We start from the raw sequence: 12408 nt of genomic DNA, 5'->3' as shown, positions 1-12408 counted from the left end.
TGAAGCTGTTGCTGTAGGCAGGTGGGGATGGCCTTTCTAGCTATAACATATTCCACTTACATAAAATCCATATAATCAAGCTCTATAATGGGTATCAACCATGTTTCCTCATTCCTAGCCTGGTTTCAGGTGTAGAACTTGAGCAAATATGCATAAGAGTTATGCCAAAAGGCAGATGGAAGGATATGACCTATTGTAAAGAATACCAGTAAAACTTGTAGTTGGATCTGCAGTGCTGTTCACCATCTGAAAGGTGAACAAGTACCAATGAACTTGGATAACAAAGCTATAACCTTGTGCCTCACTTCAGTACCTCTCTGAAAGAAAATCTCTTTCATCCTTTGTTTATGTTGTATTTCAATTTATCTCCCTCTCCTGTTATTTTATTTTAACTCCAAAACTGTATTACTTCACTTTGCAAAACACTTTAGAGATGTAGTACATGATGAAAGGCAAAATATTTATTTTTAGCTCTGTTAGTGTTTATCAAGATGAAAGGTACTATAACAAAATGATCATTTACTGTACTGTTGTAAGTTCATTTTTGTATTGTGAAGAATTCATAAGCTCTGAAGGAAATTAGGGTGCATTAAATAAACTGCCTCCTGTTGTTTATGCATGCTACAGAGTTCACAGTGAATAGTGATCTTTCAAATTAAAAAGTATACAATGTTAACAATCTATGTGACAAGTACCAAAAGTTATACCCAATGCTGGTCCTAGTTTGTCTTTCATTGAAGATGGCACTATATTTGAGGCAAGCTAATATTCTGACTCTGGCCCTTATCTGTGTGTACTACTGTACTTGCGGAAAATAACTGAAAGTTGTGATAAGAAGGTACCTGTATCTGGAGCTGACAGATATTTGCCTTTTACAAGGTGAATCATTTTTCTTAAAACATATTGCAGAGGAATTTTACCCTGACAAAAAAAAAAAAAAGATGACATTTGTGGAGGTCAGAATGGAGTTTTTCTACACAAACATGGAATGCTACAAATTCCAACATTTTGCTGTTAATAACAGTGTATGCCATAAACCCCTCAAAACATATTCATACCTAAAGTAAGAAACTTCATGCTTTTATTTGTTTTCTGTTTTTCCCCAGCGTAGGTCCTCTTTAGAATTGTTTGCTATTTTCTATTGGCCTGATTTTTTGGTTGTACCCATATTAAAAAAGGAATGACACTACTGAAGTTCATAGTTACAGTAGCAGAAAACAGATATAACACAAAAAATGTTAAAAGAATATTGTATTAAAATATTAGCATTCAAAAAGTCTCAACATTATGTTACAGATCTACATTATTGTGCCAATAATACTTATGATAGGCAAAGATTTTTGGGTAATAGCTTTCAGATGAAGGGGTGGTTTATTAGGCTATTGCTAGTAACGTGTGAAATTCAGAATGTATACAATGTAGTCTCAGTTACATTTATCAGACTGTATGATCCTCTGAGTCTATAAAAGACAGTTTGAAACTGAAGCTGATTCTAACAGATTTCCACTGGAAAATACAGTGTACTTGAAGGACTGATATAAAATGTGGCCTCCAGTGCAAAGCTCCAGAATAAGCCTGGAAACATCACTTCCAGTTGTGGCTCACAGGTTCTAAGATTTATATACTGTTTAATTATTTCAGTTCTATTTTGGCCAAAAAACAGAAGTGGGGAAGAGTATGGAAGGGAGTATTTTGGTATTTAAGAACCTGTACTGATTATATCTCTATCAAATTATTTGTAGTCTTGCTTTACTTTTTCAGGGAATAATGGATTTGGGCCTAGTTATTCAAGCACTCCACGTGAAGAAAAATTTTACTAAGTTCTTGAAAGTACAACTAGTCAGATGATTTATTTTATAAAAGTTACTAAATTGTACATATTGGTACTGTTACATTTTTTGGTAATAAAATTATATATCTTAATGAAACAATTCCTAAGAGAGCATTTCTCAACCTTTTTTGGCCCATGGCACACCTACCTAAATAAAAAAGCACTGCAGCACACAAGATGCAGAGTGGGAGTGGGGAGGAGGATGGCACATGGCCATCCGGACACCAACGGGGGGGTGGTGCATGGCCATCTGGACTGGGGGGGAGCATGGTGCATGGCTAGCCAGACACTGATGGTTGGGGGGAGCATTCAGCCAGCCAAACGGCATTTGGGCTGCAGCCACGCTCCCCATCTGTCTATGTCCACAGCAGCAGTAGGTGGGGGGCATAGTTGTAGCCAGGCAGGGGGCGTGGCTCCAGCCCAAACTGCCATGGCACACCTGGATGTGTCTGACGGCACACCGGTTGGGAAACACTGCCTTAAGATGACCTTTGCATTTAGTTCACTGTATTTTAGAAGTATGTAGAAAACAACTAATTAATGTTTTCTTATACCTATATCTCAGTGTTCTTTTGTTAAAATTAAGAGGACTCTCCATTGTCTGAATCAGATAATGGCCTACTTTTGATAGCTCACTTATTTTGCTGGCCATTTACTGCTACTGTTACACGGAGATTCCAGACCATGTGGCATTGGTTCTAGCATCTGAGAATTATATGGCACAATTACTCAAGCATGGATCCAAAAAAATGGACAAAGGCACCTAAACCAAAAGTGAGCAAACCACAAGGCTCCCCTTCTCCCCTCGCCATCCCTGCCTCTTTCAAAGTGCTTAGTCATGCAAGTTTTTTCTGTCACGTTCCATAGGTATCTGAAGTTCTGATTGAACATACCTATATCTACTGCAATGTTGGTGATTACATTACGTCTAAAGCCTTTAAAGATTTACAAATTAGGCATTCCTATACTGGTGTCATTGGGGAGACCCAATCCACAAGATATGTTAAAAGCCCTCCTCAGACTGAAAAGAGTTCAGCATCATGTATGAATTTTAGTTAAAACATATAAACAGACTTACTCTCATTCCATAAATGTTGCATTATTTTCTATACAGTGTCCCAATTCTCTCACTCCCAGGGCACATGCTTTAACCAGTGCCCATTGAAAAGAACATTTGTGAAAAAACTAAAATATAGATATCTTTTTAGGAGAAGCATCCAATCTGTGGTTTATGGGGGGTTTTTTTCCTTTCTAAGTTTTGCCTCTTCTATAGTTGACCAAATCTCCGGCATAGAACACCCTCTCAGAATAAGGCAATGAATAAGATTTGGAAGGGGATGGAGTGATAAGAACTTTTATTATATTTCTCCCTACTGTGGGAAATCGGCACCCCGAGTCTGGCAAAATAGGGAAACAGTGCCTATACCTGAAATACCACAGTTCAAGAATCCATGTGTAGCCAGTTCATCTGTGTGGAAACCAAGAGCATTAGCAATGAGCAGAACCTTGCAGCATATGCAGCTATGGTATCATAAATCCCTTTTTGTCCCCCAGGCTTTTTGTCTTATAACTGACTTATCAAGGGGCAGGTCCAGGAGGATATAATGGTGCAGTCGCCAGCCCCCCATACTCCACCTCCCGCCCCCAATTTGATTTCTGGTCCACTCGAAGTTTAAAACAAACTGCTTGTGTGTCAGTGGCAACAGCATTTCTATTCAGGCAGCAGTGAATCACATCACATTAACTTCATAGTTCACTGCAATCTACCTGATTTCTTTTAAAGTCTTCATTCCACAAATGTTAATGACCCTTTTTCCTGTTTTAATGATCTTGCTGTTCCACTAATTAAGCTATCCCTTCCTCTTCAATTCTCCTGTCTGTTAGCTGCTCCTCTCGATGTAGCTCCTATTTCACAGCCCTGCAGACTGTTTTAACTCTAGCTAAAAACATTAACTCAGGTAAACACCATCTTAAGTCTGGAAATAACTTTCTGTAAAGCATTGGATACACTATGAACCATCTCAAGAAGACTAGATTTTATTTCATAATCTGAAAGAGATGGACATTCAATTCCAATGAGAACAGGAATAAGGAAACATTTTTTTTTTTATTATTTTACCTAGTCTTTTGTGTTTCTATACATATGAAATAGCAAATTAATGCACATTCAGTTAAAGTTATATTTGTTATTTGTTTTTGCTTTGGTCTTAAACTGAATAATATAGCCCTAGGCTCCCAGCATATTAGTAAAGCTGCTATTTTACTTTTACTTGGAGAAAACAATTGTATTGCATTATATGTAATGATATAGCACACCATCTGCAACCCCCTTTCAAAATTCTAGATTCACCCATGGGACTCATCTGAAAAGAAATTACACACACATCTATAGAAAGATTTAGGTATATTTTTAGACTGAAAGCTTTTAGGAGTAGGAAGCAACTTTGTGTTCTTTATTTGTAGTATCTGTGGGCACCTATACATGAGCATGGAGGATGCTCCGACACACTGGTATTCCAGTGTGTCAGAGCAGGTTTGATTAATCAAATCTGCTGAAGCATGACAATTACTGCAGTCCAGCAGCCTTCCCCCTCTCATGTGTCAGTGTCCTCATGCTTAAAAATGGCAACAGGGGTGATTGAACTAAAGCTCATTGAACAAATTTTAGTTAAAGTGCCCCCACTGCCATTTTTAAGCTCAGGGACACTGATACATGAGACATGGCAGTGCTTTAATTAGTGGTCCTGTAATTAAAGCACTCGCCCCTCTCTCCCCCACCCACCCAAAGAGCATGTGTAAAAATGCCTTGTAGCACAATGGAGTCACATTCATTAAAATATTACTTTTCCAAAGGACAAGAGGGCTAAAAAGGAAAAAACGTGCAGAAAACCCTATTCCCTTTTGTGAACTGAAAGGAAAAGCTGCATGTCAGTTGAGCAAATGTCACTGATGGTGATTTAATGGGAAAAGGAAATGTGTCAGAGTCACGACCATTAAGTAAGGGCATAATATTTGAAGCATTAAGGTAAAACACTACAGGTTTCATGAGAGGAAGCATTTTAAAATACCCTTAAATGAATGATAATTATACAAGGTATAATAAAACAGGAAAATAAAATTAAAGACAAGATCAAACACAAAAACAGTGACTCATTTGAACTGGTGTTTAAGTTTAATAAAACAGAATAAACTGTGTCCAGATGCTTAACTTGCGATATCTTCATTGGCCTTGATTTTCAGAGTGCAGGTAGTTAGCAGTTTCTGAAAATCAGATACCAAAAAGAGATTTCAGTTTGTATGTACAAAAAAATGATGGCACCCAAACATCAGTGTACTTAAAAAAACAATACTGTCACAAAACTAGCCAGGTAAAACTAATAATATGGAATAAAGAAGAACACAAACTGGCACATTGTGAATTATGGCCACACTGTGTCATTCATTTTGTAAGAAGCAATTAGGTTCTTCCTCACACTGTAGCTGTGTGCAAGTTAAAAATACGCAAGAAATCCTACATTCCTTATGCAGAGCTCCAGACAGTAGAATCAATACTAAGAGGAACTGGCATGTATCTGCATGAGCTCTTTCCTAGTCATGTTAGCACGGGAAGTAGTCCATACTACAAGGCTTCATGCCCTATTGCTCCTTTATATCCTCTAGGACATGTGGCCTGGATGCAGGCCAACTGCGATAAGTTGTGAAAAAGAGTTCTGTGTGTTTAGCTATACGTTTCCAACCATGGAGTCCATTTACTTATTGCTGCTGTGTACTTCTTATCAGGATTTGGCCCTTTGTACAAAGGTAAGTGCTTCTTTGATTGTGGTCCCAGTGGGGTGTGTGATAACTTTGTCAGAAAGAATCGAGAGAATGTAATATGACTGCAGAAATCATAGGCTGTCAAAAGGACTTGTGTTCCAGGAGCTGATAAATAGTCCAAAGTGATCTGCTTTTAAAACAAACCTAGTACAAATTTGTCTTAATTTGGCCTTCAGAACTTTGACTTCAGCCTTTGTTTGTCTTTAAGCATCAGCTCAAATGCTAGAATTTATATGGATAGTTAGTCCCCTTGAGATATTTCTAGCAGGTCATTTTTCCTCAGGTTAGATACACACATGATAGGAAGCAAGAGCAAGTGAATTTTGCCTTCATGCCTTTATAAAAACTCCAATAGATTTTATTAGAAATTAATCTCTTCAATACTTTATTTTATTTTTAACCATCCTATTCAATTCATTATTTCTGCTACCCTGCTATAGGAGAGATTTAACACAGAAAAATTATGAGTTTTTATTATATTCTTTGTGTTTTTACAGTAATTTCCTGGGAGCATATTAAATTCAGTGATTTTATGTCTATTAGATTCTATAAGATATGGCCATAAAGTCGTCATAATTTTGCTTTTTCAAGAAGCTGGCAGTGCTTCAAGTATACTGAGCAAATTGGCAGTCTAAATACAATGTGAAATGTTTTATTACTACCAGGTCCTTGTTACACGTTGCACTTTGAGCTGCTCAAATGTTGATCGGTTTTAGTACTAGCTTAAGTTTGAAGCACTCACACCTTAAGGCTGAAAACCTTCACTGACTATCTCCAACCTGCGCAACTGTGTCTTGCCACTAGAGGTGAGCCAGAACATGCTTCTATTCCTGCTGCCAATACCTCACCCTTCCTAAACCACCTTGTTGCCCATACCCCACCCCTCCTAGACCACACTCTTGAGCCCATGTGTGCCCTTCAACCTGGATAGTTGGCATGTACTCTGCTGACAGTTTGCATGGGGTTGCACTGCTGGGAGTGGGAAGGTCAAACCCCCGTAAATGAGAGAGGGAGTTGGTTTGGTGCCAGAATTACCACCTTGGCAGTAGAGTTCAGGAGGTGGAAAGTTTGTCCACATAGAACAAGAGGGTGGGGGAGGAGACACTACATCCTGGGATGCTGGAGGACTACAACTTGCATGGCTCATCTTTGATAGTGGTTGCACATTAACAGAACTTGAGCTGGGTAAGATGGATCAGAGAACCTGCCATGGAGTGGCATAACTTTAAGGCGCCTAAAGTGTGCTTAAAATTAGTTTCAGGTGTTAATGTGTGGACAGTTCAGTATTTAGAGCTTGAGAACCACATAAAATTAATGTATAATGAGGCCCTTGGGTTCTTATTCTGAGAGCTGTTGAGTTCCCACAAATGAGACTAGCTGTGTATGTTCTGGGTATTCAGGAACAGATCCATAGAAATAAACTGTCATTTCCTTTGAAAGCATCAACACCACCAATGCATTCAATTATTTATGTGGTCACACTGGATCAGAATCCACAAAAAGGAAGTAGGCACTGAAATTTGACTATGATGCAATCCTGAAAAAAAGAGCCCTAAACCTAGAGGCAGTTGAACTCTATGGCCACATCCACACATGCAAGCATATGGGCTTGCAGCAACTAAAATAGGAGTGGCACAAATTTGAGCCTGGGATTTTAACCTCAGCACATAAGCCCGGACATGCACTTTGGTGTGGGGTGAGTTGTTCCATCTGGGACAAAATAACCCTGCCCGGCTCCTCCCCAATCTGCAGCCAGGGGGAGCTAGAGCTTGAAGCCAGCACCTTTGCTGCCCCCCGATGCTGCCCCATGCCATGAGGGGGCTTTATAAGGAGGGCCCTGATGTGCTGCTGCTTGGGGGCAGGGGCTGTGGGCTGTGCAGCGGGGAAGGCAGGAGATCCACCCTTCCCAAGCAGCCATCCCCACACCCACCTCCATAGCCACCCCTGCACCTCCATAGCCCCCTGCTCCAGTCCCCTCCACCCTCAGTCCTTTACTTACCTTGGATGGAGCTGGGGTCCATGAAGGCTACACCAGTCCAGGCTGCTCCACACATGAGGTGACGGGCAGCTATAGAGATGCTCTGGCTGGCTACCTGAGTGTCTCTTTGGAAGACCCAAGCCTCCAGTGTCAGAGAAAGGGAAGTTGAACACCTTTCGGGATAGGTGCAGCAAATAATTCAAGGGTCATTGGGTTGATACAGATATTAGGTAGATCTACATGCCCCAATTATACAGGCATTCAGAGGGTTTAATATGGCCAAAAATGGTTCTCCTGATGTAAGTTAGTGAACCTCAGAAGGTGCACTAATATTGACTAAGCATTAAGCTGATCTAGGAAGGAGTTAACCCAATCTCATCAATGCCTACACACATTTGTAGCACCAGTGCTAGGGCTGGGAAAAGCCCATCCAATCACATCAGCACCAGGGCTGTTCCATTCCTAACTCCCTAACCTGACTCAGCTGTTTTTGTCCCCCCCACCCCCACTTGACCTCCTCCCCTGAACCAGGTAACACATCCCCCATTCCCCCGCCACTGCAGACCCACAAGCCCCACCCTAGAGGTGACAAACCACTTGCAGACCCACCACCCCCTCCTGAATTTGCCAGTCTCTTCCCCCAGCCTGAATTACTTACACTGGGTTCCCCATGCCACTCCTGGCAGTGGCAAACTTCTTTATGTGCTACTCCTGATCTAAATATAGGTGGCTTAAAGTAAGCTGCCTAGACCTAGACCGGTCTCAGCAAACATTTATTCTCACCCATTGATCCAGAATGAGAAAATGAGAGTACCACGTGAAGCCTGGATAATTGCCTAGCAGGGGAAGATCTGAGTCTGCTTCTTCCTTATGAGTCTGTTTCTGTATCTTACAGTAAACAGCCATTGGATAAAATGTTACTGATGTCATTTCCTAAAGTAAAGGAATTACTGAACTGTAGAAGCAGGTCTTGTCAAGTAAATATATTTTGATTTGCATATATTAGAATATTTTAAGTTTGCTGCTTTTGGATGTTGAGCAGTGTTTGTTTATTTATTTATTTTTAAAGGATTTCAGTTCACCTTTAAGCAGTTCACCTTTTCACATTGCTGGCTTTCCAGCTATAGAAAGCATTTTCTCTCTTTTCATGGAATGATTCAGGTCAGCTTGAGAAATCAAATGTGCAAAAGGCATGACATGCAGACATAGCTTTCATTTCTGCACTCAGCACAACAAACAAAATGAATAACAGGAACAATATGCAATATAAAGATTAAGAAACTGCATTTACATGCAGACCTTTTTCCTTAACACTTAAAGTAATAAATCATTTAAATTAGACATAATTGAATTAGTTTGCATTTGAAATGTAAATTAGGACTCAAGTTTAGGAATATCTAGTTTCCCTCTCTTTTATTTTAAGAAAATAGTGCATAATATAGGTTGCTCAGATTAAGCCATAAATGTAGTTCATATATGATTTTGAATTGTGATCAAAATTCTGTTTACATACTTTTATCACTGAGTCCAGTTACCTAATGTTTTTCAGCTCTTGTCAGGATACCTCTGGGCTTTAAGCCCTTTATTGTCTTTTATAATTTTCTTCTCTTTTCATCGAAAATTAATTAGAGCACTGGCTTCATTGCCTTTTTGTTATTCCTTCTAGCTTTCTGGATATTTTTTCTTCTCTGCCTATACAGTAGCTCTATGATGTTTTAGTGCACTGTCTTCTTGTCTATAAATATGAAATCAACAAGAAGTGTGCCATGACAGAGACCAAACATCTTAAATAATTAAATAAATAAAAACAAAATGATGTTACTTTCTATTCCATTATGTCAGAATACTATGTTCTATGATATCTGAGTGCAGAATGGTTCTTTGATTAATTAAAATAATAAATCTGATGTAATGAAACATGACTTGGACTACTTTCATTAGCCATTTTACTGTGAAGTAAACCTTTCAGATTCTGTAAATAAGCAAGCCAAACTTTAATTTCAATTGTTAAGCAGGGGATTTTAATTAGTTGGTCCTATAATTTTTTTTTTATTTTTCCCTGTTTTAAAATATCAGACTTAACCCCAGACTTCTTGCAATAAAGAAACTGATTTATTTATACTGTTAGTAGCTCACTAATCAGAGAAGTCATTGATTAGACAGTAATCTGACAATTAAGCCTGACATTGTTTCCAGCGTCCCTCAGCTGTACAGGACCACATGCTTTCGAAACTCAAACTCGGATATTGTTGCATTTTCATCAGCTGGAGGGTGAAACAAATATGTTTTCTAAGTGTAAATTTTCTAAATGATCTCATATCTGTTTATAATTAGTAATTTTAACAATGATTATTATGTCTTCTTCTGTGTGAATTCCATATATAATGTGCACTTTTTACTGTTGGATGTACTTTGACATTTTGAGATGTGCTTATAAAAATACTTATTTTATAACTATTTTCCTCTTCCCTTTTCTTAAGAATTGATTTTTTGGGATTAATTTTATGGAGGCAAATGTGTTGTTATTTTATAAACTTTTACATACAATTTCTTTGACCATTTTCATCACTTCTTAAAGGAATCAGAATTGTCACTTCACAGCTAACTTGAGTTTGTGCCAATATTTCAAAGGCCCTTTAAAAGTTTCTGTCCTCTAATGTCTACCTGCAATATTTTTACAACAAGGAAAAGTGAGTTTCCATTTCCCTACATTGTACTGGAATTAGTCATTCCTTCTTCTAAGGACAGACAATTTAATTTTTTTATAGCAGACACTCAAGCTCCAGTGCATCTGTAATCAGCAAAGTACTTAAACATGTGCTTATCTTTAGGCATTTACTTGACTGTTTGAAGCAAAGAGGTAGTCAAGAGTACATATTTAAATGTGGTATTGAGTTAGGACTTAAACATGTTATTAACTTCTATATAGCACCACTGATATGCACAGCTGTTTATGCAGAGACTGAAAATGTGTGCCTGACCAAGGTCTCAATTAATTGAATCAACCGTACCTCAAATGAAGTCAATGATCAAATGAGGTGTCCCTGATCTTAAAAGTCTCATTTTACCCCTGTAGATAATTTTGCCATTGACTTCCTTGTGCCCAAAATTTAACCTTAGACTTAAAAATGTGCTCACTCTCACCCATTTTCAAAGAATAGAATTCACCATCATTACATACACGTTATTGCAAAAATCTCATACTAAGCAAGTAATTTGAATCGAAAGCTGGACCCCTCTAAATACACATGCTCAAATGTGTTTAAATGCATTTGGAAAATACTGTACGTACAAAATGTGACCAAAGAAAAATTAACAATTCTACTTTACTTAACCAGTGGTCTATTGCTTTTCCTTTCTTTTCTAGCAACACTTCATACTATACACCATACTGCTTCCTCATTACATACTGTGATAGTTGAAGCTCAGGGATATAAAAATGCTAGAAATTGATATTTTAAGTTATATTTCAGTAGAAAAACAGATTCTATTATTTGCACATTAAAAACAAAAACTTCCCAAAAACACAGTACATTAAAAAAGGTTTGGTATTTTTTGGACATAAGAAAAATCCCTGAAACACAGGTATGGATTACTTTTGCCCAGCACTCAGTTAACATTTGGATGCCCATGGCATAAAAGTTAAGTAAAAAAATACATCTATTATGTTCCATCCTAATTTTTTACAGCCTCCTAGAGTATACACTATAAAATCCATATGTGAGAAATTGAAGGCAGAGAAGCTGTTGGTGGGGTGTGGCATGAGATGAAGCTGTGAGAAACTTGTCTGGGAGCCACAGGGGTAGGGGCAGCTCTCCCACCCTGCGCACACCCTGGGAGGACATGGGAGGTATATGCCCCTGCAGGCAGGGTGAGGGCAGGCTGCCACTGTGGGCCGGGACTGGGGATGTGCTGGGCTCTTCCCGGGAGGGGACTGGGCCAGGCAGTGGTGGCAGTGCTGGGAGGAGGCTACAGGAGGGGCTGTGACCACCCTAAAATTCAGCATAGCCCCCTTGTAGTCCCCAGCCAGCACCATCACCATCCACCCTGAGTGCAGTCCGGCCACACGTCCTTACTGGGAAGAGCCCAACACAGTGCCCCATGTCCCCTGGATGAGCCACTTGCAGCTCCATCCCGTGCTCTGGACCACCCTGGCTGATCAGTGCCTGTCCCAGCCCCACCCCCTCCCACACTGTGGGGGACTCAATCTGCCTTCCCCCTACCCCTTCCTCCACACCAGACTTACCTGTCCAATGCTGGTCTTCAACCCACTGGGCTGTGCTCCTGACCCCATGTATGCTCTGGCTGTGCACCTGCATGGGGCATTTATTGGATACATTATAGGCCATATCAGGCCAAAAAAAGCTGATTTCTGATACTGTTAATTTTCCCTACAGCGGTACTGATCCAATGTGGGACCAATGTATCGGTTCACCACTAAAAATAAGCTTTATGACTCAGTAGCTCCTGGCTCACAGGACTGTCCTTAGACAACTAGGTCACATATCTAAGAGATTAGTAATGAGCAAAATAGGGCATGTATTTATAAAAGACAAAATCAGAAGTTATACTTATTAAGGCAGTGGAAACAAGTATATATACCACTCAGTGGGCACATCTAAACAAGATTCATAGATGTAGGGTCAGAAGGGACCTTGTAGATCTTCTAGTCTGAACCCCTGCCCTGGGCAGGAGAAAAAACTGGGCTCAGATGACCCCAGCCAGGTAAACATTGAGCATCCTCTTAAAACTCCCAGGGTAGGAGCCATCACCACTTCCCTTG

The sequence above is a fragment of the Crocodylus porosus genome, unplaced genomic scaffold, assembly GCF_001723895.1.
Source record: "Crocodylus porosus isolate Cpor-Errol unplaced genomic scaffold, CroPor_comp1, whole genome shotgun sequence".
Taxonomy (NCBI): Eukaryota; Metazoa; Chordata; order Crocodylia; family Crocodylidae; genus Crocodylus; species Crocodylus porosus.
The sequence above is the reverse complement of the archived record's forward strand: the minus strand, read 5'-3'. Positions refer to the sequence as shown.